At 38.9% G+C, this 25,893-nt stretch overlaps 1 protein-coding gene, 1 long non-coding RNA gene and 1 pseudogene across 2 annotated transcripts in view; 1 reads left to right on the top strand and 2 right to left on the bottom strand.

Annotated features, from left to right (window-relative positions):
- GIPC2 (GIPC PDZ domain containing family member 2) overlaps window positions 1-25,893 on the top strand; it is a 191,279-nt gene that overhangs the window by 98,198 nt on the left and 67,188 nt on the right. The gene's annotated exons all lie outside the window — the stretch shown is intronic.
- Window positions 14,143-25,893, bottom strand: part of LOC144617083 (uncharacterized) — a 29,001-nt gene continuing 17,250 nt past the window's right edge. The window contains exon 2 of the long non-coding RNA XR_013557103.2: window positions 14,143-14,316. This is a non-coding gene — a long non-coding RNA (uncharacterized LOC144617083). The remainder of the gene's footprint in view (window positions 14,317-25,893) is intronic.
- On the bottom strand, window positions 16,720-24,801 carry LOC132673033 (E3 ubiquitin-protein ligase RNFT1-like; annotated as a pseudogene).

The raw sequence follows: 25,893 nt of genomic DNA, 5'->3' as shown, positions 1-25,893 counted from the left end.
GTGAATCTCCAGGAGTAGATAGTGAAGTCTGAGGGGTCCTCAGGCCACATAGGGAGAGGCAGTTCCCCTGCTGAGAGGACATTTGATACAGGCTGTGTGGCCTCCCCACAGGCAAAGGTCCCAGTGGGCCCTGGAGAACAGCCACGTTTGCTGGTTTTGAAATAAGAATATTAACAGGCAATGAAACTTGATGCCAGATGTGTGTTGTGATTTACCATAATTCCTGAAATGCTGCTGCTACATGATTGCGTGAACTTTTCATGGGATGGGCTGGCACCTAGCTGCAGTCTCTGGACATCTGCAGTGGTGTGGTCATGAGAGTGTTCCCAGGGGTGGGCTGGCACCCCACCATTGCTCGGTGAGACCCTCCTCCAGAGGGTCTGAGCACATCAAAGCTGCAGGGCCCTCTGAAGTGAGGGATTTGTAAACACAGCCTCATCTGAGATAAAACTCTGGACAGAGGTACCATCTGATAGGCTGATGACTTGGTCATGGACAGGGTAGAAATGGGGAGTAGATGGAGGACAGAGACAAAGGGGAAGGGTGTTTGATTGGCGAGAGCACAGAGTTCTGATGCTAGAGACTGGGTAGCTGGGTGACTTCATTTTCACCTCTGCCATGCAAGCGCATACATGTGCTACAACAATCCATCCCAGTAAGCTATGCAGCACCATCTAGTGGAGAATTGAGCCATTACACCAAGCCCCATCCAACTGTGCCAGCCATACTCTGGAGGAACACTCCAAGTCTCTCCACCTACTTAGTTTATGATGTATAAAATGATTCGTAGTTTGACTTCTAGGGGAAACTGGATGTAATTTCAATCGTATTCCATTCTGTTCACTGGTCCATCTATTCAAAATTTTTTTCCTTCTTGAATACAGAAAGAGAAAAAACATTTTTATTTTGTTTTTATAAAGATTTCTTTAATTTTTTCCATATTTTGTATATTTTTAAGATTCTATATCAATTCATTCTATTGTATTCATGTATTTTGAAATTTTCAAATGTTTTCCTTTTTTCTCTTTTTCCTATGTTCTATCAAGCAGCTTTCAACAATCACATCAAAATACACCTAGGATATAGCATCTTTTATTTGATTTTTTTGTGTTTCTAATTTCTATTTTATTTTTCTCCCTCCAAAATGATAAAGGAATTCACCCCAAAAGAACAGGAAGAAATGACAGCCAGGGACTTAACACAGATACAAGCAAGATGTCTGAACCAGAATTTAGAATCACAATAATGGGAATGATAACTGGGGCTGAAAAAAGTATAGAATCTCTTTCTGCTGAGATAAAAGAGGTAGAATCTAGTCAGGACAAAATTAAAATGCTATAACTGAGATGCAGTCTTGAATGGATGCCATGGCGGCAATGATGGACAAAGCAGAGCAGCGAATCAGCGATATAGAGGACAAACTTATGGAGACTAACGAAGCAGAAAAAGAGGAAACTAAGGCAAAAGAGCACAACATAAGAATTAGAGAACTCAGTGACTCATTAAAAAGGAATAGCATCCAAATCATGGGGGTCCTAGAAGATGAAGAGAGAAAAAGGGATAGAAGGGTTATGTGAGCAAATCATAGCGGAAAACTTTCCTAACCTGGGAAAGACACAGACCTCAAAACCCAGGAAGCACAGAGAACTCCCATTAGATTCAACAAAAACCAACCATCACCAAGGCATATGGTAGTCAAATTCACAAAATACACAGACAAGGGAAGAATTATGAAAGCAGCAAGGGAAAAAGAGTCCTTAACCTACAAGGGAAGACAGATCAGGTTTGCAACAGACCGATCCACAGAAACCTGGCAGGCCAGAAAGGAGTGGCAGGATATATTCAGTGTGCAGAATAAAAAGAATGCAGCCAAGAATTCTTTATTCAGCAAGGCTGTCATTCAAAATAGGAGGAGAAAAAATTTCTCAAACAAAAACTAAAGGAGTTCATGACCACTAAACCAGCCCTGAAAGAAATCTTAAGGGGGACTCTCTGAGCGGAGAAAAGATGAAACAGAGAACAAGAGCAACAAGGACTAGAAAGAACCAGAGAACACCACCAGAAACTCCCAACTCTACAGGCAACACAATGGCACTAAATTCAAATCTTTCAGTACTCTAAATGTCAAAGGACTAAATGTTCCAATCAAAAGACATAGGATATCAGAATTGATAAGAAAACAAGATCCATCTATATGCTGTTTACAAGAGACCCATTTTAGACCTAAAAACACCTTCAGATTGAAAATAAGTGGATGGATAACCATCTGTCATGCTAATGGTCGCCAAAAGAAAGCAGGAGTAGCCATACTTATATCAGACAATATAAATTTTTAAAAATTTTTAATGTTTATTTATTTTTGAGGCAGAGAGTATGAACAGGGGAGGGTCAGAGAGAGGGAGGCACAGATCCGAAGCAGGCTCCAGGCTCTGAGCTGTCAGCACAGAGCCCGACGTGGGGCTCGAACTCATGGTCCGTGAGATCATGACCTGAGCTGAAGTCGGACGCTTAACTGACTGAGCTACCCAGGTGCCCCAACAATATAAATTTTAAAATAAAGACTGTAGCAAGAGATGAAGGGCATTATAATTAAGGGGTCTATCCACCAAGAAGACCCAACAATTGTAAACATCTATGCCCCCAACGTGAAGGCACCTAAATATATAAATCAATTAATCACATACAGAAACTCATTGATAATACCATAATAGTAGGGGACTTCACCCCACTTATAGCAATGGGCAGATCATCTAAACGGAAAATCTACAAGGAAACCATGGCTTTGAGTGACACACTGGACCGGATGAACTTAACATATATTCAGAACATTTCACCCTAAAGCAGCAGAAAACACATTCTTCTTGAGTTCACATGGGACGTTCTCCAGAATAGATCACATACTGGTGCACAAATCAGCCCTCAACAAGTATAAAAAGATTGAGATAATACCATGCATACTTTTCAGACCACACTGCTATGAAACTCCAAATCAACCACAAGAAAAAATTTGTAAAGATGACAAATACTTGGGAGACTAAAACATCCTACTAAAGAATGAATGGGCTAGCCAATAAGTTAAAGAGGAAATTAAAAAGTACATAGAAGCCAATGAAAATGATAACACCACAGCCCCAAACCTCTGGGACGCAGCAAAGACAGTCATAAGAGGGCAGTATAAAGCATTCCAGGCTTTCCTAAAGAAGGAAGAAAGGTCTCAGATACACAGCCTAACATTACACCTTAAAGAGCTAAAAAGAACAGCAAATAAAGTCTAAAACCAGCAGAAGAAGGGAAATAATAAAGATTAAAGCAGAAATAAATGCTACTGAAATAAAAAAAAAGAACAGGTCAATGAAACCAGGAGCTGTTTCTTTGAAATAACAAAATTGATAAACCCCAACCAGTTTGATTAAAACAAAACAAAAAAGGACCCAAATAAGTAAAGTCAAGAATGAGATCACAACCAACACTGCAGAAATGCAACCAATAAGAGAATATTATGAGCAGTTATATGTCAATAAATTGGGCAATCCGGAAGAAATGGACAAATTCCTAAAAACATATAAACTACCAGAACTGAAACAGGAAGAAATGGAAAATTTGAACAGACCCTTAACCAGTAAAGAAATCGAATTAGTAATCAAAAATCTCCCAACAAACAAGAGTCCAGGGCTGGATGGCTTTCTGGGAGAATTCTACCAAACATTTAAAGAAAAGTTAACATCTATTCTTTTGAAGCTGTTCCAAAGATATGAATGGAAGGAAAACTTCCAAACTCATTCTGTAAAGCCAGCATTACCTTGATTTCAGACAAAGACCCCACTGAAAGGAGAACTACAGACCAATTTCCCTAATGCACATGGATGCAAACATCCTCAATAAGATATTAGCCAACCAGATCCAACAATACATTGAAGAATTATTCACCATGACCAACTGAGATTTATACTTGGGTGGAAGGCTGGTTCAATATACATAAAACAATCAATGTGATACATCACATCAATAAAAGGAAGGACAAGAACCACATGATCCTCTCAATAAATGCAGAGAAAGCATTTGCCAAAATACAGCATTCATTCTTAATAAAACCCCCCAAAAAAGTAGAGATAGAAGGATCATATCATACCTCGAGATCATAAAAGGCATATATGAAAGACCCACTGCTAATATCATCCTCAATGGGGAAAAACTGTGAGAGCTTTCCTCCTAAGGTCAGGAACATGACAGGGATGTCCACTCTTGCCACTGTTATTCAATATGGTATTGGAAATCCTAGCCTCAGCAATCAGACAACACAAAGGAATAAAAGGCATCCAAATTGGCAAGGAGGAAGTCAAACTTCCACTCTTTGCAGAAGACATGATACTCTATATGGAAAACCCAAAAGATTCCACCAAAAAACTTCTAGAACTGATCCATGAATTCAGCAAAATCACAGAATATAAAATCAATGCAAATCGGTTGCATTACTGTACACCAATTATGAAGCAACAGAAAGAGAAATCAGGGAGTCGATCCCATTTATGACTGCACCAAAAACCATAAAACACCTAGGAATAAATCTAGCCAAAGAGGTGAAAAATCTGCACACTGAAAACTAGAAAGCTTATGGAAGAAATTGAAGAAAAAATATAAAGAAAATAAAAAAAATAAAATATTCTGTGCTCATGGATTGGAAGAACAAGTATTGTTAAAATGTCGATACTACCCAAAGCAATCTACATATTCAATGCAATCCCTATCAAAATAACACCACCATTCTTCACAGAATTAGTTAGAACAAACAATTCTAAAATTTGTATGGAACCAGAAAAGACCCCGAATAGCCAAAGCAATCCTGAAAAAGAAAACCAAATCTGGAGGCATCGCAATCCCAGACTTCAAGCTGTATTACAAAGCTGAATCATCAAGACAGTATGGTACTAGGCAAGAACAGACACTCAGATCAATGGAACAGAATAGAGAACCCAGAAATGGACCCACAAAGGTATGGCTAACTAATTTTGAACAAGGTAGAAGAGAATATCCAATGGAATAAAGATAGTCTCTTTAGCAAATGGTACTGGAAAACTGGACAGTGACATGCAGAAAAATGAATCTGGACCGCTTCCTTACACCATGCCCAAAAATAAACCCAAAATGGATGAAAGACCTGAATGTAAGATAGGCAACCATCAAAATCCTTGAGGAGAAAGCAGGCAAAAACCTTTTGGACCTTGGCCGCAGCAACTTCTTACTCAACACGTCTCCAGAGGCAAGGGAAACAAAAGCAAAAATGAACTATTGGGACCTCATCAAGATAAAAGCCTTCTGCATGGGGAAGGAAACAATCAACAAAACTAAAAGGCAACCAACGGAATGGGAGAAGATATTTGCAAACGACATATCAGATAAAGGGTTAGTATCCAAAATCTATAAACAACTTATCAAACTCAACACCCAAAAAACAAACAGTCCAGCTAAGAAATGGGCAAAAGACATGAATAGATACTTCTCCAAAGAAGACATACAGATGGCTAACAGACACATGAAAAAATGCTCAACATCACTCATCATCAGGGAAATGCAACTCAAAACCACAATGAGATACCACCTCACACCAGTCAGAATGGCTAACGTTAACAACTCAGGCAACAACAGATGTTGGCAAGGATGTGGAGAAAGAAGATCTTTTTTGCATTGCTGGTGGGAAGGGAAATGAGTGCAACTACTCTGGAAAACTGTGGCAGTTCCTCAAAAAATTAAAAAAAAAAAAGAACTGTCTTATGACTCAGCAATTGCACTACTAATATATATCTAAGGGAATCTGGTGTGCTCAGGCATCCCAATGTTTATAACAGTGCTATTGACAATAGCCAAAGTATGGAAAGAGCCCAAATGTCCACTGACAGATAAATGGATAAAGAAGTGTGTGTGTGCACACACACACACGCACACACACATAATGGAGTATTACCTGGCAATCAAAAGGAATGAAATTTTGCCATTTGCAACAATGTGGATGGAACTAGAGGGTGTTATGCTAAGTGAAATAAGTCAGAGAAAGACAAATATCATATGACTTGTGGAATTTAAAACCAAAACAGATGAACCTAAGGGAAGAGAAACGAAAATAATATAAAAACAGGGAAGGGGACAAAACATAAGAGACTCTTAAATACAGAGAACAAACTGAGGGTTGCTGGAGGGTTGTGGGAGGATGGGCTAAATGGGCAAGGGGCATTAAGGAAGAACACTTGTTGGGATGAGCACTGAGTGTTATACAGAGGGGATGAGTCACTGGAATCTGCTCCTGAAATCTTTGTTGCACTATATGCTAACTAACTCGGATGTAAATAAAAATTAAAAAAAAAATCATGGAAAAGATGCAGATATAAAGATCATAGGAAACACTGCAACTTTTACTTTTTCAGGTATCTTTTGCTGAGTGGTAATAGTGACTTTTCTTTTTACAATTATTTTTAACCTATATAATACAATACTTTCTATAGAAAAGTATGGAAAAGTTCAAGGAAAAAGTAAAAATCACACAATTTCATCACATAAATAAAACTGCAATTATTATTTTGGTGTAGTTTTCAATCCTCTTGCTGTCTCTATAAAATCAGGGCTATAATTTTTATAATTTGGTTTCTAACCTAAACACTTAATACATTTTCCATTTCATATTCTTCCACACATCTTTTAAATGGCTTTATAGTTGCCTATTGTATGATATATTACAACTTATTCAACCAAACCTCTATAATTTGACACTTAATACTATATTTTAATTCATGAAACTTGGACTCTCCCAGAAAATCAAGGTTACATGGATAATGTTTGTGTTTTCTTTCATGCTGTGCTTTATTTCAGAGACATAAGTGATAAATTTTTAGAGCTAAAGGAGGACGTAATTTTTAAAGCTAGTTCTCTCAGGCAAACAGCACATTACTCTCCAGAAGACCTCATCAGGACTATTTTTGTCCAGTGTTCAACAAAAAGGCTTAGATAACTGAAAGAAGTGACCGACTAAGTGAAATAAGGTTAAGAAGTGTTAAGCATCTATGACCTCTTCATTTAAACAAAGCCTTAGTCACACTCCAGGAGAGAAGCAAGTCCTCTTTTGAAATATAGCTATTGGAAAGAAATAGAGAAATATTGTAATAAAATACCTGTGTCTGTTGGCCTTAGCAAGAGCTTGAAGGATCAAGCAGCTGACCTATGTCACTGGGACAGAGATCCCATTGTGGGCACTAGAAGCAGCAGGTGCACATGTCATGGCCATGTTTTTCACATTTAATGAAGTAGTGTACATGTCTTTTTCAGCCTTCTTCCTTATGGTTTTTAATCTTTTTCTCTGTTTAAAATGGGTCTAAAAATAGTTGAAACGTTTAAAAAATTGTGTAAATTTATCAATTTTCTAAATAACTATCTTCCTAAATGTTTCATACTTCATTGTTTTTTGGAAAGTCTTTTTAAACTCAAGCTGCAAGTAAAATTGCCAATAACTTGAAAAAGGCTAAAGTCAAGCTTTTCATTTTTTTTGGTTTTGTTTTGTTTTTTGTTTTTTGCTTGTTTCCAAAGACAGTTCACTAAGCATAAGAATTGAATTTGCAAAATATGGGTAGTCATCTTTCTGATGCAGTGTTTTGTCTGGAATCTAGATTATATATTAATACTTCCTCCAATCCTAAGATTCTATGATTTCATTAATAAGAGTGGTTAGAAAATTACCATGTGACTTCTAACCCTGGGGTTAATGATTTTCATTCTTCTCTGACTGTACCTCTATTCTAATGAACTCTCTCCTTATGTATTTGCTGTCTAATGAGTGGACTCTATGTCCAGACAATTGGCTGTGCTTATTCTTTCAGATGGAATATTGGAATTGGAAGGACCTCAAGGCACTTTTCTCAGATGTTACGGACCCTGTGTTTTAACCCAGAATTTCTGCTCTTGCTCTGAAAGCTTTGACAACAGCTTTGTTTAATTGGTGTTTTGTGTATATCAGTTATAAAAGTTTGGGGTTTCTTTCCTGGAAATGTACTATACAAAGTGACAAGGTTTTTGGATTGCCATATATATATATAATCAATCTATGTGAGAGTTCTTGTGACTTTGAAGGAATGTCTGACCTCTGATTGCATTAGAATTCCCATAGTGCTGTACCCCAAGTGAAGCTGACTTTGCATTTCTAATCAGAACTGAGATTGACATAAATCCTAGTGTGTGTGTGTTTCAAAAAAGATTTTTAAGCTGAAATGCAAAGCCCAAATATTTGAAGTTGGCAGAAAGATTAGAAAAGGAGAATTGGAAATGAACTTTCTTTTTTCCTAAATAACCTAGAAAAGTTACCAGCTTTTTAAGGGGGTGGGGGGAGCCTGGTAGGTGGGGGATATAGTGGGGATTTTTTTTTAATGTTTATTTATTTTTGAGACCGAGAGACAGAGCATGAATGGGGGAAGGTCAGAGAGAGAGGGAAACACAGAATCTGAAGCAGGCTCCAGGCTCCAAGCTGTCAGCACAGAGCCTGATGTGGGGCTCAAACTCACGGACTGCGAGATCATGACCTGAGCCGAAGTTGGGTGCTTAACCGACTGAGCCACCAGGCAGCCCATTAGTGGGGATTTTTAAATGACCAATTTTTGTTATGTTTTATTGCCATAGGGAAGAATTAAAGTATTTCTTGAGCTAAATAAGTGTGTCAGGCCTTGGGAATGTGCCTTCATGTAAATCTTACTCCTTTAATAATCCAAAAAGGTCTTGGAATCTCAGCCTTCTTACCTAATAAGCCTGTAACCAAGCCATATCACATGCCTGGACAGCACATTCCTTCTTTTCTTTTTTTTTTTTTTTAATTCCCTTCTGCTAAGTTACTTTTCTCCAAATATCTATTCTTTTTTAACTTGACAAAATTGAGAACCTATTATGCAAGGCCTGTATTATACCTCATGGTAGATGGAGGGAGGCATAAAGATGTGATTCCTGCCCTAGGGAACCTTAACAGTGAGACCTAGCCCTAACTCTAACACTAACCCTTAGCTCTGAACAGCAAGGTGGGACTCCCTTTTGGTTCTAGATATCATTCTCATAGCCCTAAAGTTCTTTTTTACCAGGCATTTTATTAGCTGCTGTTTGTCATTTTGTCACTTCCTGATTTAAATTGTCCTTTCTGCCTCAGAACTCATTTTCCTGAGACATTTTTCCCCCTTATCTTTATCTCTATAGTAAATGTGAAAAATAATAAAATTTGCTTAAGTAAGATTTTTATCAGAAAGCTTAATTCTGAAAGTATTAATTTCAAATTCATGTCTTACTAAGTTTAGGAGTTCCCTGAGGACATAGCAATTGAAAGTCCTACATTTAAAATCTAATTTAAAGTTTAAAAATAAGAGATACAAATGTAAATTATATCCTTAATTGCTATAAAGGGAATTGTGGGTTCTTAAGTATTTGAGACTAAAAAGTACTTGTATTAAATTCCAGACTAGTAAAGTATGTAAATTATAAAGGTGCTATAAGGATAAAGGGTTGAAAGAAAGTTCATTTGGAATGTAATTGTGATAGTTAATTTTATATGTCAGTGTGACTGGGCCATAGGGTGCCCAGATATTTGGTCACACATTATTTTGGGTATATCTGCAAGGGTATTTTTTGATGAGATTAGTATTTTAAGGGGTAAAGCTGGTTGCTTTCTATAATGTGGGTGGGCATCATCCAATTAGTTGAAGGTCTAAATAGAATAAGATTGACCTTCCCTGGAGTAAGAGGAAAAAAGTCTTCAGCAGACTGTCTTCAGACTTCTTCTGTATCATCAGGTTTCCTGTACCTGCACCTGCTTTAGACTGGAACTGCATTGTCTCTCTTGGGTTTTAAGAAGATCACCGCAGATTTGGACTTGCCAGCGTCCATACTCATGAGATTCAATTCGTATATTCCAATTCCTACATCTTACTGGTTCTGTTTCTCTTGAGAACCCTAATGCAGTAATATACATAACATTTGCTAATCATATGCTTGTTTTAGTACTTTTCACAGTGTACAATACATAGTTGATTAATTCTTACAGGCTTCACAAAGTTTTGGACTCTGTGCTGTTTACTAACTATATGACTTTGGTTAATTCTATGCCTCAGTTTCTTCATCTTTAATATTAGGCTAATAACGTTAACTTCCAAATAGGGTTGTTGTGAGGATTAAATGGAACAGAGCAAGGAAAGGAAACAAGTTTTGATGAAAGCTCTAACCATTATACCCATTCAGGGCCTTTCTGTGACTAGCATTACCTATTTATTTGGCAATACATGGGACTGGGATGTGGTCCATGGATGCTCTCAAAGAAGACTGTGGCCTATGCGGCATTTCATAGTTCTCTGGTGAACCGAGTTCAGCCTTCCCTGTCTGGTGAAGCTAACAACTTCATATTCCTCTTGGCTTCAGTCAGAACAGGCCAGTACTCTGAAAATAGTGGTTTTGTTTGTTTGTTTGTTTTTGTTTTGTTTTGTTTTGCATTATTTCATCAACTTATAGTACAAAATCTATAGTGCAAATCTTTTTTTTTTTTTTTTTGCATTCCATCAACCAAGGAAACACATAATGACAAAAAGCTTCTGAGGATTCAGGAACACTTTTGAGTGAATTTATGTAAGAAACTCCGATACTGCCCAAGACCCCCATGCCAGATTAAATTAGGTTTAAGCTCCATTTCCAGGGCCTATAACAGGCATAGTGCTGCTGCCCCCCACCTTTTTTTTTTTTAATTAAAAAAATTTTTTTTCATTTATTTTTGAGAGATCAAGCACAAGTTGGGGAGGGGGGCAGAGAGAGAGGGAGACACAGAATCCGAAGCAGGCTCCAGGCTCCGAGCTGTCAGCACAGAGCCCAACGTGGGGCTCTAACTCACAGACCATGAGACCATGACCTGAGCCGAAGTTGGATGCTCAACCAACTGAGCCACCCAAGTGCCCCAATGCTGCCCCCCCTTTTTTATTTTTTATTTTTTTGAGAGAGCACGTGTGAACAGGGGACAGGTAGGTGGGGGGTGGAGAATCCCAAGCAGGTTCCATGCTGTCAGCACAGAGTCCAATGCAGGATTGAACTCATGAACCATGAGATCATGACATGAACTGAAATCAAGAGTTAGACACTTAACTGACCGAGCCACCCAGGTGCCCCTTCTCCTGTTTCCTTGAATTTCCCACTCTTTAATTCCTCATGTGTCCCATTACTTCCACTTTTTTGCTGTTTGCGGTGATCCAGAAGCTCAGCCCCTTGACCATTTCCCACAAAAACTTTAACCATACACAGAATTTTTTGAACGTGGTAATTGTCTTGAAGATCTGAGAGGTTCCTTTACTCACTACACAGCCTGTGCCATCTTGCAGGCTCTGTCCTCTGTTTTCTGCTCAGGGCCTTTCAAAGCCAGTGCTCCTTCTGGGATCCTTCCCAAACATCATGTGCCCCCCTGGTGAGTAGAGTTTTCCCTCTCCTTCTGACAGCTCTTCTCAGAGCTGTGTGTTCCTACTAGATCAGTCTGCCCAGTTTCCTCAACCTGACATTCTGTTACTCAGGAAAAACATCTTTGTGTTTGTGTCAAATGGTAGTACAAATGTGTTAGGCATGTTGTTTATACAGTCCACAGACAGGGCTTGCTGTGTTTATGTAGTTACAGTGTCCTTATGCTAATTATGGTGGCCAAGGGGCCCCAGTACTCAACAGACTGGGGACCACTGCCACAAAAATTCCTCTATTAATATTTTATGGAGCTATTATCCATGGATTTATATTTTCATTCTCATCTGCTCTTATCTCTTAACAAAAACCTTAAGTTCATCCCACTTAAAAAAAACTTGTACATATTTCTACGTATCCTAAGTTTGTCCTCGCTTAAATTTTAAGCATGTATTTCTTTTATTATATTCCAGGCCTCAGTGAACACATTCAGTCTACTTCAATATTTTATAGACATCAATTTTTTTCTACTTTTGGCTTTGACCATTCCGTCCTGAATAATGCTGATTTGTCTCCATGTTTTAGCTTCCAGCTCTTACAGCATCAGTGTAGTGTGGGAACATTATAGACCATATTTCCAGCTGCCCTCATGTCAATACCATTTGCTAATGGTATTGATATTAGAAAGGGGAGGCCACTTTCCATTTTCTCCTCTCTGGATTGCTTAAGAGCAAATGCTGACATATTTTAAAGTAGAGATTTTTCTATAAAAGATTGTTTTGCAGTAAGGCAAACTTAGACATTTTAATACATTCTAATCAGTATGTAAGCATTTTGACCAATTGGACAATCTTAATTTTTGCAATACAACTAGGCACTAGTTAGAACCAGGGTGTAGTACTATTTTTATTTCTTCAGCTTGTTATTACTGAATATTCTTTCAGGATTGTTCCCCTCCCATGGGAAAATACCATACACCCAGCGATTTAGCTCTGGACCAAAGAGTGCAGTGACTATTTGTGTGTGCTGAGTTAGCATCTGCAGGGAGTGGGTTTTGGGTTTAAAATTCTAACATTCAGAAAATACTGAAAATCCACTATGTACATACAAGGTGCCATACCAGAAACATTCCTGATCCTCAGGGGGCTTATAGTTTAGAGTGGAGATGAGACAAGACTAGCAAGTCAGAAAGTAGCCATAATGCAAAGCAGAGGAGTGGTAATTTCCTGCGAGGGCTCTGATGGGACCCCTGAGAAGGGGGAGAATACATCCCACTGGGACCAGGGGAGAGTTCATGGGTAGAGTCTTGGCAGCACCTTAAACAGTGGCCAGCAATGAGTCAGGGAGAGAAAATGAGGTAGAAGGCAAGGCATGGATGTGGGAAGGTGGAGGATAGGTATGAGAGCAAATGATTTTGTGAAGAAAAGTACCAAAATTTCAGTCTGCAAAGGTAGGTTGAGTCTGATCAAGAAGGATCTTCGGTATGAGGCTAAGAAAGTTCTGTGACCCCTGATTCTTCCCCAAACCTTGTAGTTCGTTTGGGTCCTATTTTTATAGTAGCATGTACACTAATGTATCCTGGTTAATCTGTTTTTGTTCCTACTAATTGTATTACTCTGAGTAATTCGAAGTCCTGGTAAGTAATTTATCTTTGTATTGTCACATGGAAGGAGCTTAGTAAATGTGACCATGATTTAAGCCCGTCTTTTTAAATTTAATTAATTTATTTTTAATGTTTTTATTCTTGAGAGAGAGAGGGAGACAGAATCTGAAGCAGGCTCCAGACTCTGATCTGTCAGCATAGAGCCCAATGCAAGACTTGACCCTAGCTGAAGTCAGGCGCTTAACTGAGCCACCCAGGCGCCCCTGATTTAAGCCCATTTTCAGTTTTATTTTGTTGCAGGAATAGCATTATCTGCAAAGACATCTCCCTTTCTCCCTCCCCCCGACACACCACACTTTCATGAAGAAACAGATTTTGAAAGTTGACTTTTTTCTCTGAAGGTTACTGATTCTCCATTTTCTTAAAAAAAATTTTTTTTAATGTTTATTTATTTTTGAGAGAAAGAGAGAGTGTGAGCAGGGGAGGGGCAGGGGGAGAGAGACACAGAATCTGAAGCAGGCTCTAGGCTCTGAGCTTCCAGCCCGATGCGGGGCTGGAACTCACAAACCGCGAGATCATGACCTAAGCTGAAGTCAGATGCTTAACCGACTGAGCCACCCAGGCACCCCTGATTCTCAATTTTCTTACTGAATTTTGCAGGATCCATTTTGATGTGAGTTGCAGCTTTAACAGATTGCAAAAGCTGTTGTCAGCTTGGTGATTATATTGTATATTCTCAATTTTGGAGGGCAACAGTGTGTGAAAGATATGGATTCTCAATTGCCTGAGAAAAGGCAGATTACTGGCAGCACTGACTCTAGCAGTTTTAAATAGAAGATATATAATAGATATAAACTTTTGATGGTCCCCATTTCTACATAATAAAGTCCAAATTTTTGCATGTGTTTAAGACCCATAGCAATATGCCCAAAGGAACCTCTTGTTCATTGCTGTTCTCTTTCTTGTGTCTATGTTTTGGCCAAAGAGAACCATTTACCCTCCTCAGGCTGTGTCATTTCTTTCAATCCTTCTATCTTTGTGCTGTTCTTTCTGCTGTATATACATTAGTGATTGTAATAGATAACCTTCCAAACCTCAGAGGCTTAATATGATTAAAGTATATTTATTTTTTCTCAGGTAAGAATGGAATACAGTCACTCCTAGAGGGTGGCATTTCTCTACACGTTTTTAGGGACTCCTGTTTCTTCTGTCCTTTGGATCCCCCATGTTCACACCACAACTCCAAAAGTTGTTCTTCTCATCTCCAGCCTCGCCAGCTGGAAGGAAAAAGGCATGAGGGTCATGAGTCAGAGGCCAAACAAGTCAGGCCTGGAAGCAACAGATGTTACTTCTCACATTATATTGGTCAGTACTGACCACAAAGCAGGCTAACAGTGTCCCAGGAGAAAAAGAAAATGGTTTTCAATGACTTGCTAACCAGTATCCTCCACAGTCTTTCTTTCTGGTCACAAATATCTATTCCATTCTTTTATAGAAAATATCCGTATCTCATAGGAGGCACCCAAAGACCTATGAAGTCAGCGAAGTGGCACAAAGTTCAGATCTTCCAGTGATGGACATGGTGTCTGGACGGGGCCTCTTGTGTGATCTGTCAATAAAAAGGCTGTTCAGCCTTTCTCCCTCTGAATGTAGAGTGGTGAATCAGGAACAGGATAATTCAACAAAGCAAAAACAAATGAACCTCTCTTTTGGAAAAAGAGAAAAACAGAAAGAGAAAAACAGAAGACACTCAACAATTTCTAGTTGCTAGTATATATGAAATCCTGAACAAGCATTATGAAAATATCCTGTCTTCATAAGGTGGGGTTAGGGGAAGTTCCTTGATTAGATCATGACGTTGCTCCCCTGGTCAAACTCCTTTGTCCGTGGCCCTGGGTCCATCCTCTGGGAGGGACTTCCATGTCATGTTTTTTTATGGCCACACCTGAAGAGGATATTTGGGGGTGTATTCTTGAAGGCTATACAACTTTCACAGCCTGTTTCCTACTTGTGCAAGTGTGAGGTCCTGAGGATTGTTTTAATGCTCAAATAGTCTAAGGCTTTTTCAGGTTGGGATTATATTTATTTGGCAGTATAGTTCACTTAGAAATCTAGAAGGCTTTTGATCTGTTAGCATCTAGTCAGTTCCATGTGCCAGTAAATATATCCAATGTTTGCCTAGATGTCATTCTCAAGTCTTATTTCTTTGCTTTCTTGTTCCCATACCCTTCCTTCTCAATTTAATGGTGGCTACCTTGAGGCCATTAGGTTAAAGGCTAACCATTAATGTAATCTTTGTAATAACACTGAAAAATTTAAAATTATATTATTGCTAATAATGTTTAAAAGAGTAATATTAAAATATATCATCCTCAGTAAATTAATATTCACGTAGAAAATCTTATTAAAGATAAAATATAACATATAGAACTTTCATTTAAAAATACAATCATCAAAACTAAAAGGCAACCGACAGAATGGGAGAAGATATTTGCAAACGACATATCAGATAAAGGGTTAGTATCCAAAATCTATAAACAACTTATCAAACTCAACACCCAAAAAACAATCCAGTGAAGAAATGGGCAAAAGCCATGAACAGACACTTCTCCAAAGAAGACATCCAGATGGCTAACAGACACATGAAAAAATGCTCAACATCACTCATCATCACGGAAATACAAATCAAAACCCCAATGAGATACCACCTTACACCTGTCAGAATGGCTAACATTAACAACTGAGGCAACAACAGATGTTGGTGAGGATGCAGAGAAAGAACTACCCTACGACCCACTTATGTGAAATTAGAGAAAGATGAATATATGACTTCATATGAGGACTTTAAGAGACAAAACAGATGAACAAAGGGAAGGGAAACAAAAGTAATATAAAAACAGGGAGGGGGACAAAACAGAGTCTTTTTTAAATTTTTTTTTCATAAGAGACTCTTAAATATGGAGAACAAACTGAGGGTTACTGGAGGGGTTGTGGGAGGGAGGATGAGCTAAATGGGTAAGGGGCACTAAGGAATCTACTCCTGATCATTGTTGCACCATATTCTAACTAATTTAGATGTAAATGAAAAAAAGTTAAAATGAAATTCTCATTAAAAAAATCACCATAAAAATAAAATAATGTAAATTTTGGGGCACCTGGGTGTCTCGGTTAAGCGTCTGACTCTTGATTTCGGCTCAGGTCATGATCTCATGGCTTGTAGGTTCAAGCCCCATGTCAGGCTCTGCACTGGCAGTGTGGAGCCTGCTTGGGATTCTTTCTCTTCCCCTCTCTCTGCCTCTCCCTTGCTCTCTCACACACCCTCTCAAATTAAAAAATATATAAATTTTATGAAAACTTTAAGAATTTTTGAGATTTTGGATAAAGATATATTTTATCATAAAAATATTCCTTATTTTGAAACATTGTTTGAAAAGAATACCTGAATTCCTCTGAAGCCATTAATTCTTAATTTAGTTATGCAGTTGCTGTTTTTGATAACATTAGTAAGAAAATACATTTATAGTTTTATACTGCAATCACATGTCAAGTAATTAGAATAAATGTCAATATAGATGTTAGATTAAACATTACTTACATATTTTTTTTTGAAGTTTATTTGAGAGAGTGCATACTAAAATCTATCCTGATGACTTTAGCAATGGTCAGTACAACCAAATGAAATTAATATGTTGTAGTCTTAATAGTTTATAGGACTTAACTATATTTGTTTCTGTCTCTCTTTTTTAAATGTTTATTTTTGAGAGAGAGGGGGGACAGAGGATCTGAAGTGGGATCTGCACTGACAGTGACTCTAATGTGGGGCTCTAACCCATGAACTATGAGATCAAGACCTGAACCGAAGTCGGATGCTCAACTGACTGACCCACCCAGACACCCCTGGACTTAATTATATTTGAAGGTGTGATGAAGTATCCCCATCTTGCCATTTGGTTACATGGTCTGAAATCACAGTTCTGACCAGTGGACATTCTCTTGGTGGAACCATGAGGTAATGTACTCTTGAGAAAATATATGTTGACAGATGGGAAAAATAATCTCAAGAAATTCTGCTTGACATATTGATCAAATATCATCTGAACAAGTCACTCTATAGCTTGGTCATGTAAAAAGTATTTACAAAACCTGTCTGAAAGTCCTCAGATTTCCAAAAAGAATCCAAAATTTTAAAAGGAAGTAGAATAAGCTGGTAATATCCCAAGAATCTAGTTATATTACCAAACTCCCTGTAGCTAATGAGGTAATGAAACCAAACTGCTATGGAACAAAATTCATTTATACTGACACAATTCTTCTAAGAATGTATACCAGTAATCCTTGGATTTACAAGACATCATGAAAGAGGGTACCCAATAAAGTAAGGCATTTTGAGCCAATGAAGAAGACTTTCAGAATGAAGACTATAATTCCAATAATCCAAAGTACTTCCAGAAGCTTGGATGACCCAAAGTAGTATTTACAAAGATTAAGTTGTAATAAAGTGACTGAAAAATGGAAGAGAACAAAAGATTCTGCCAAGAATACCAAGTATACTGAATTTTGGGGCACTTTTTCTTAGAAAAGCCCAATCTACAGTACTTTTGTTGACATACATAAAAGTTGTTAGAAGCCCAGTTCGAAGAGAAATTACATATATTTCTGAAGCTTGGATTTTCAGCACATTCTTTAGACCTGGAGTTTATCTGGATGTGAGCATCTCCAGAATGAAGGCAGGGCCCTTCTGTCCATCTTGTTGCAGGAGCACTTTAGGAGGTTGATGCTGCTGCAAGGTCCACAGTTCATGGAGGGTGGCATGGTCCTTGAGTATTTTTTCTCTCCTCCACATTCCTTTGCATAGGGATTGTGTTTCCTCTAGTGATGATGAGTGGGTGGAAGTCTCACAGGGTGTCAGGGACAATGGGAGACCGTCCTATCTCTATAGTCAGGGTTCCTCATCCTCAAACCCAACCACAACTAACTTTGTTAGCCCCAGTGGCAGCAACAAAGCTAGATTTTAATGGGATTTTGTGTTCATATATATTTTCAAAATTGTCTTTTAAAATTTGGGGCCCAATAGCTTTCATACAGCCTTCCTCGTTAGGCTCCCAAATTGGCTTGCAAATTGGCCAATTATTTCATAAGCTCTTTTTTTTTTAAGTTTATTTATTTTGAGGTGGGGAGGGGCAGTGAGAGGGAGAAAGAGAATCCCAAACAGGGTCCATGCCGCCAGCGCAGAGCCTGATGTGGGGCTCAAACTCACAAACTGCGAGATCATGACCTGAGCCGAAATCAAGAATGGGACACTTAACCGACTGAGCCACCCAGGTGCCTCACTTGAGCTCACTTCTTAAAATACTTTGCCTGAGATACAAAATAAAAGCCCACAATTATTCTCTTGCCAACCACTTCCTCCAGAGTTACAGTGTCAATGGGCATGTGTTCTGCCTTCCAAGTTATCCCAGGCAAGTTTACCACATGTTTTGCCCCTGTGTAATTTGGATGTCCATCTTTACAGCTCTGTCATAGATTCATTTATGAGTCTTGACATCAAATGGTGTAAGTCCTTCGAATTTTTTCTTTTCCAAAGTTGTTTTGACTCTTCTGTGTTCTTTGCAGCTCTATATGCCTTTCAGAATAATCATTTCAGTTGCTACAAAAAAAGCCTGCTGGGATCAGGGAAGTAAGGGTCCAGGAAGGAGAGTTGGTGAAGCAGGGCGGTCACTAAGCAGTCTTCCTGAAAAATTGGCATGGTGGACATGTCAGAGCTTGAGGGGAATCTGCTGATAGGGTCCACAAAGGAGAACTCCACTCCCATGGAGGTCTGTGGAAGGCTGTGATCTGGTCCTCGTGGTTGCTTCTGTGAGTTTGCAGTTGGGTATCTGGTCATGGGTTGCTGTTGGTCAGCAGGACAGGCAGATGGGAAGAACAGCTGGATCTGGAGGCAGAGGAAGGTGTAGAGTGGGGAAGAACAAGCACAGACTGGCACTTGCTTCTCTGCATCTTACTCTACTCACCTCTAACCATGATGACCTTCGGAGCATAAGGGCTGACTCCTTCATTTTCCAAATCATGTGCAAGTTTCTAATCCAGAACCAAGTAGGGAAGAAGATGAAAAAATGTAGTTCCAACTTAGACTGAGACAAAATAAAACTTCTTTGACTGCTCTTTCTGTGTCACCATCTTCATCCACCCAGCCACCAGCTCCTGTTGATTCTACATTGTTATTTCTGCATTATAAACCATTCCCTTCTTCTATAGTTCAATCCCTCATACATCTTAAGTCTGGATTACTGTAATAACCTCCTAACTTGCAGTTACATTAAATGTGGTCCTGTAGGTTGTGCATTGCACAACTTTGAGTGCCATTCATAGACCACATTTGATGGTCCTCCCTCTAGTTGTGCAGGGTACATCAGGCAGAACCGTACATAGTTCCATCTCAGGTCTAGCCTCACTTCATCCCTTTAGCAGTATGGGTCATCCTTTTAAAAGGCAAAATGGACTCTAGCATTCTCCTGCTTAAAATTGTTGTCCTCACATGACCTTCAAGGTGAAATTCAAATTCCTTAGCATAACATGCAATCCATTCATGATTAGCAGATGAGCCTAGGCTCTGGAATCAGAATTTCTAAGTTGGAATTTTTTTTTAGCCACCTACAATATATGACCTTGGGCAAGTTACTTAATTTAAAATTTTAATTTTAATTTTTCTGTTTCTTTAACTGTGAAATGGGGGGGGAGGAAGATAAGAATAGCCTTTCATCGTCAACTTTTGTCAGCATTCATTGAGATGTAAAGATGTAATGTTCCTTCTGTAGTGCTCTCACCATTGACTGTGCCCACCCCAACTCTATGCTTCATCTGAACTGAACTGTACTACTGGTTCTCCTCGTTGTGACCCATCTGCCTCTGTGCCTTTACACTTGCCTGAATCACCCTAGCTAGAACCTGCTCATTGTCCAGGACTCAGTGACTCATCACTTCCTCCTAGAAGCCTTCTCTGATTCCCTCAGCCTCAGTGTGACTGTTTCCTTGGGCTCAGTGTCAGTACTTGATTATACCACAGTGGATTCTCTTTTTCTGTCTCCCCCACTATAAACTGTACACTGTCTACCCTGCTAGACCATAAACTCTAGACCATGTTTTCCTTGAGGGTAAGAACTGTTTTACTTATCTTTGTACCTTAGCTCCTAATGTAGCAGAGACTAAGTTTTTAAGAATGTTAGCAGCTTCTCAAAATGTTTATTGAATTAATGAATGGCGAATGATGAGGGCTCTAACAGGTATTGTTATACTTTATGGAGAAGCATAAAGATGATGAAGGGAATATTTTGGGACAATTCATACTAGCACGAATTTTAGAATTCTGAAATTTATTGATTTGGTAGATTTAAAAGTATGTTACTGTTAAGAAGGGAATTAAAAAGAATGAAGATTTCTTTCTTTCTTTCTTTCTTTTTCTGAGAGAGAATGAGAGAGCACACATGCGAGTAGGGCAGGGGCAGAAGGAGAGGGAGAGAGAATCTTAGGCTGCACGCCCAGCTCAGAGCCAGACAGAGGACTCCATCTCATGACCATGAGATCATGACCTGAGAAGAGATCAGTTAACTGACTGATCTACCCAGGTGCTCCCAAAATGGAACATTTTTTAACAGAAAGAATGACTAAGCACATTTTTTTGTTAAGGAATTGTTTACTACCATTTGCTCAATATCCATTACTTTAAGACCTCTTACAAAGATATTATTGAAACCCACAACTATATGGTCAATTAATCTTTTAAAAAAAATTTTTTTTAATGTTTATTTTTGAGAGACAAAGTGTGAGTGGGGGAGGGGCACAGAGAGACCACTTTCTTATACCATACACAAAAATAAATTCAAAGTGGATGAAAGACCTAAATGTGAGACCTAAAACCATAAAAAAAATCCTAGAGAAGGACACAGGCAGTAACCTCTCTGACACTGACCATAGCAATTTCTTTCTAGATATGTCTCTCTTTTTTTTAATGTTTATTTATTTTTGAGAGAGAGGGAAAGAACACAAGTGGGGGAGGGGCAGAGAGAGACACAATCTAAAGCAGGCTCCAGGGTCTGAGCTGTCAGTGCAGAGCCTGAGGCGGGGATCGAACTCATAAACTGTGAGATCATGACCTGAGCTGAAGTCAGACGCTTAACCAGCTGAGCCACCCAGGCGCCCCTCTAGATATGTCTCTTGAGGCAAGGGAAAAAAAAGCAAAAATAAACTATTGGGACTTCATCAAAATGAAAAGCTTTTGCACAGTGAAGGAAACAATCAACAAAACTGAAAGGCAACCTATAGAATGGGAGAAGATATTTGCAAATGACCTATCTGATAAAGTGTTAGTATCCAAAAAATATAAAGAACTTTTAAAACTCAACACCCCAAAACAAATAATCCAATTAAAATATAGGCAGGGGGCGCCTGGGTGGCTCAGTCGGTTAAGCGTCCGACTTCGGCTCAGGTCACGATCTCGCGGTACGTGACTTCGAGCCCCGCATCGGGCTCTGGGCTGATGGCTCAGAGCCTGGAGCCTGCTTCCCATTCTGTGTCTTCCTCTCTCTCTGCCCCACCCCGTTCATGCTCTCTCTCTGTCTCAAAAATAAATAAACGTTAAAAAAAAGAAAAATTAAAAAAAATATATAGGCAGAAGACACGAATAGACACTTTTCCAAAGAAGACCTCCAGCTGGCCAACAGACACATGAAGAGATGCTCAACATCACTGATCATCTGGGAAATATAAATGAAAACTACAATGAGATATTCCCTCAAATCTGTCAGAATGGCTAAAAATCAACAACACAAACAAAAGGTGTTGGTGAGAATGTGGAACCTTCTCGTACTGTTGGTGGGAATGCAAACTGGTGTAGCCATTGTGGAAAACCATATGATGTTTCCTAAAAAGTTAAAAATAGATCTACCCTATGATCCAACAATCGCACTTCTGGGTATTTACTCAATACAAAATCACTAATTCAAAGGGATGCACCCTGATGTTTATAGCAGCATTATCTGCAACAGCCAAATTGTGGAAACAGCCCAACTGTCCATTGATTGATGAATGGATAAAGAAGATGTGGTACATTTATACAGTAGAATATTACCCAGCCATCAAAAAGAATGAAATCTTGCCATTTGCAACAACATGGATGGAACTAGATAGCGTTATACTAAGTGCAAGAAGTCAGAGAAAGGCAAATACTATATGATTTCACTTATGTGGAATATAAGAAACAAAACAAATGAGCAAAGGGGAAAAAAGGGAGAGGCAAACCAAGAAACAGACTCAACTATAGAGAACAAACTGATGGTGACCAAAGGGGAGGTGGATGGGGGGGATGGGTGAAATAGGTGATGGGGATTAGGAGCACACTTGTGATGAGCACTGAGTGTTGTATGAAGTGTCGAATTACTGTATTGTACACCTGAAACTAATATTCCCCTTTATGTTAACTAACTGGAATTTAAATAACTTAAAAGTATCGAATAATGCATTAAAAGTTTTAAAGGTCTTTAAAGAATGTTTTGTTTACCAGTGCTTAACTGTATTACCTAAAAACATAAAGTAGCTATCCTTGGCAGATTATGGATCAAAATACTGAGAACTGTTTATTTTAAAATGTCTGTATGAGTTCAGTCATTTAACCGTGTACCTTGCCTCAGTCAGCAGTTTATACCTGATATTTCTGATGGCAATCTTTTAATAAAGAGAACAAGTAATTACCCTGAGTTTTTCTTCAAAATTTTAAAGTTCTGTGTACTGAATATGCTCAAAATAAAGCACATCTGTTAAGGATTTTTTTTTTTTTTTGATAAAAAAGTGAAGGGCAAGGGGGCATTAACTGGACAACACTCTGGGTCTCTCCCAGACATGTCATTAGATCTGGTAATAAAGTGATTATTGTGTTTGAATGCAGGTCTGTCATTTCCTGCCCTCACCCCCTCGAGATGATGTCAGCAGTTGTTTAAAGAAATTTAACTGTCCCTCTTGTACTTGGAATTAAAATGAAACATGAACTGTTTTCTCCTTAAAAAAAAGAAAAAAATTTCAGATTTCTGGATTAATAATTATGAAATGTCTTAAAGTTTGAAATAAAAATGTCATTGCATAGACTAAATATCAGAGGATATTAAATCCAAGCACTTCTGTGGGCTATAGATGTTGACCTTTTCCAAAAGCCTGTCCCTTCTTCAAATAAGTTCTTGCTTTGATATGAGGAAAAGTTTTAATAAATGTGGAAATGATCATTCTCAACCTCAGTATCATGCTGTGTTGGGCTTATGATTCTAACTGCTATGTGATGCATCACAATTGTAAGATTAAGAAGAGTGACTTGCTTAAATGTTTTTGCATCTTATAAACAAATAAGAATATGAAAATCTCACCAAAGAAATGAGCAGAGGGCATACCAAAGGAGTCCAAAAAGAAAAAAATAAAAATGTCCAATGGAAAGATTTTAGCCTTCCTAGTAACAAAATGCAAACGAGCACAATAATGAGATACCATCTTAACCTATCACAACAGCAAGGGGAGTGAAGAAGTGTGCACTTTCATCCATTGCTGTTGGGAGTGTAAATTTATAGTCTCTGCAGTTTGATAGTATGTGTGAAAGATTTTAAAGATGCTTTTAGCTTTGACTTGGGAATCCCACTTCTAGGAATTTGTTCTAAGAAAATAATAGGACAAATGCCGAAAGGTAAAAATTTAAGCATAGTTATCACAGCCTTGTTTTTGAAATGGCACTGAGTAGGTAACCTGCTTTTGCCTGGTTTCTGTGTTGGGGCACAGCCACTTCTGGAATACTTCCAGCCCCTCTTCCACCGCAGACCCCTCCCCAGGGGAAGAGGAGCAGCTTGTTTGGTTGTGGTCAGGGCTCTGCTCCCACTGTTCTCGCACTTTGCATCATTCTACCTGCAGAGCATGTGCCCTCACTGGCTTCCTGCCAAGTGCAGCTTTTATGCGGAAGGCCTCCTGACTGTGGGGAAGCCTGCGGTTTTCCAGCTCTACCTGTGTCTGTCTAGGAAACTGTTTAACTCCAGATACCCTGTTAGGAGTCTCATTGGGCTGCACACCTGATCTGTGTCCTCCATCCAACTTTTATAAAAAATAAGGCTGATAGTTTGATTTCTATTTGTCTGACTCCTCTCTACTGGTCAGTTGGTATTGAACCAGGGCTTCCTGACACCCTCAAGAAATAACAAAATAGAATTTGGATACCCCGAAACATGGGATTGATTAAAAGGATATGGCTGTAAAATTGGATATGATGCAATTCAAAATGATTCTGTTAAGGTATATATTGATAAATGAAAAGAAGATCCTAATATATCCTTTTTGCATATGAGCACACTTACTGTATATGTATGTAGTTGGCTCTTTTCCCCTCTCTCTTTCTGCATCTATATTTTCTAAAGCTTCTTTAACTACATAAAGATAGGTTGTTTTTTTGCCTCTGTATAGGCTGTAGTTACGGCTGTGTTTACTATGTCTGTGGTGGCTGGAGTGTCCTTTCCCTTATTTTTTTGTTTCACAGGCAGTTTCCCTGATGGGGTGAGCAGGGTCTTGGGCACAGGCAGGAAATGTGGAATTAGGTGGGCTTTTCCCAGCTGGACACCTTCATTACATAACTTCTCCTAGGATATCTGGCCCCTGGTGATGTGGCTACTGACTTCATCCTCTCTACAGAGCCTTACCTGGTCGGAAAGGAGCTCACCCTTGGGCCCATATGAGGTAATTGTCATCTTGTTCCTCTACTGCCCTATTCGGTCTCCTGCTCAGGAAGTTGGAGCTGCTGTCTGAGGACCAGTGCCTCAGTCATTCTCATGCTATTGAGGGCTGGGAGAATTTTCCCACTCAATAGAATTAAACTGTAGACGGTATTTAGTCCAGGGTGAGCTGATGCAGTTACCTCTAATTCATGGAGATGCCGAAAGCATCATTATTTGCAATGGCTCCTGGGAAATGGAATTTTCCAAATAAGTGAAGTTTCTAGATAGCAATACTACTTTAAGAGCCTATACTACTTTTCTTAATCTTTTTTTAAGTTTATCCTAAGAGAAAGGGAGAGAGAGAGAGAGCATGTAGGGGAGAGGCAGAGAGAGAGAGAGAGAGAGAGAGAGAGAGAGAGAGAGAGAGAGAGAATCCCAAGCACACTCCACACTGTCAGCACAGAGCTGATGCAGGGCTCAAACCCACAAAGCATGAGATCATAACCTGAGCCGAAACCAAGAGTCAGATGCTTAACTGACTGAGCTACCCAGGCACCCCTCTTAATCATTTTTAATGGAAATCTTACTGAAGGGGTTTCAATTTATTTTCATAAACATTCAATATTTTCTTGATGACTCAGTCTCATCCTTTTAAAAAAACGTATTTTATTGTGCCTTAGAATGGTGATATTCTCTGACTACACTACACCAATGCAGTTCTGAAGAGCAGCTCCTGGTTGTACCTTCCTTCACAGTCACAGGTTTTTTAGATGGTCGGCCTATGGCCCCTGCCAAAAAGTGTTCCATGCAATCATCTGCGTGCTCTGGTTGGAACCTTGCTTTGTTGAATTCGCAAAAGATTGGGAAAGGCCTGATTAGCATTAAGATTTAGCATCTTGTAACAGATGCATTTGTGCTGCTGTGAGGCCATTTTCATTTGGTTCTGGGTTTGCTGTTGGGTTTCAGCCACTGTGGTTAAAGTGGTCAGCAATCAGAACTAGGGCTGAAGGGGCCATTCTTGTATTGTGTAACAAGATTTCCCTTCACTCTTTTGACAACTGAATTAAAATTCACATTTTCCTTTACAAATAAGCTTCCTCATAGGTTAATGATCACTTACATTAT

Source organism: Panthera onca, chromosome C1 (genome assembly GCF_046562875.1).
Source record: "Panthera onca isolate mPanOnc1 chromosome C1, mPanOnc1 haplotype 2, whole genome shotgun sequence".
Lineage (NCBI taxonomy): Eukaryota > Metazoa > Chordata > Mammalia > Carnivora > Felidae > Panthera > Panthera onca.
Note: the sequence above shows the minus strand (reverse complement) of the source record. Positions and strands in the feature narration are given on the sequence as shown.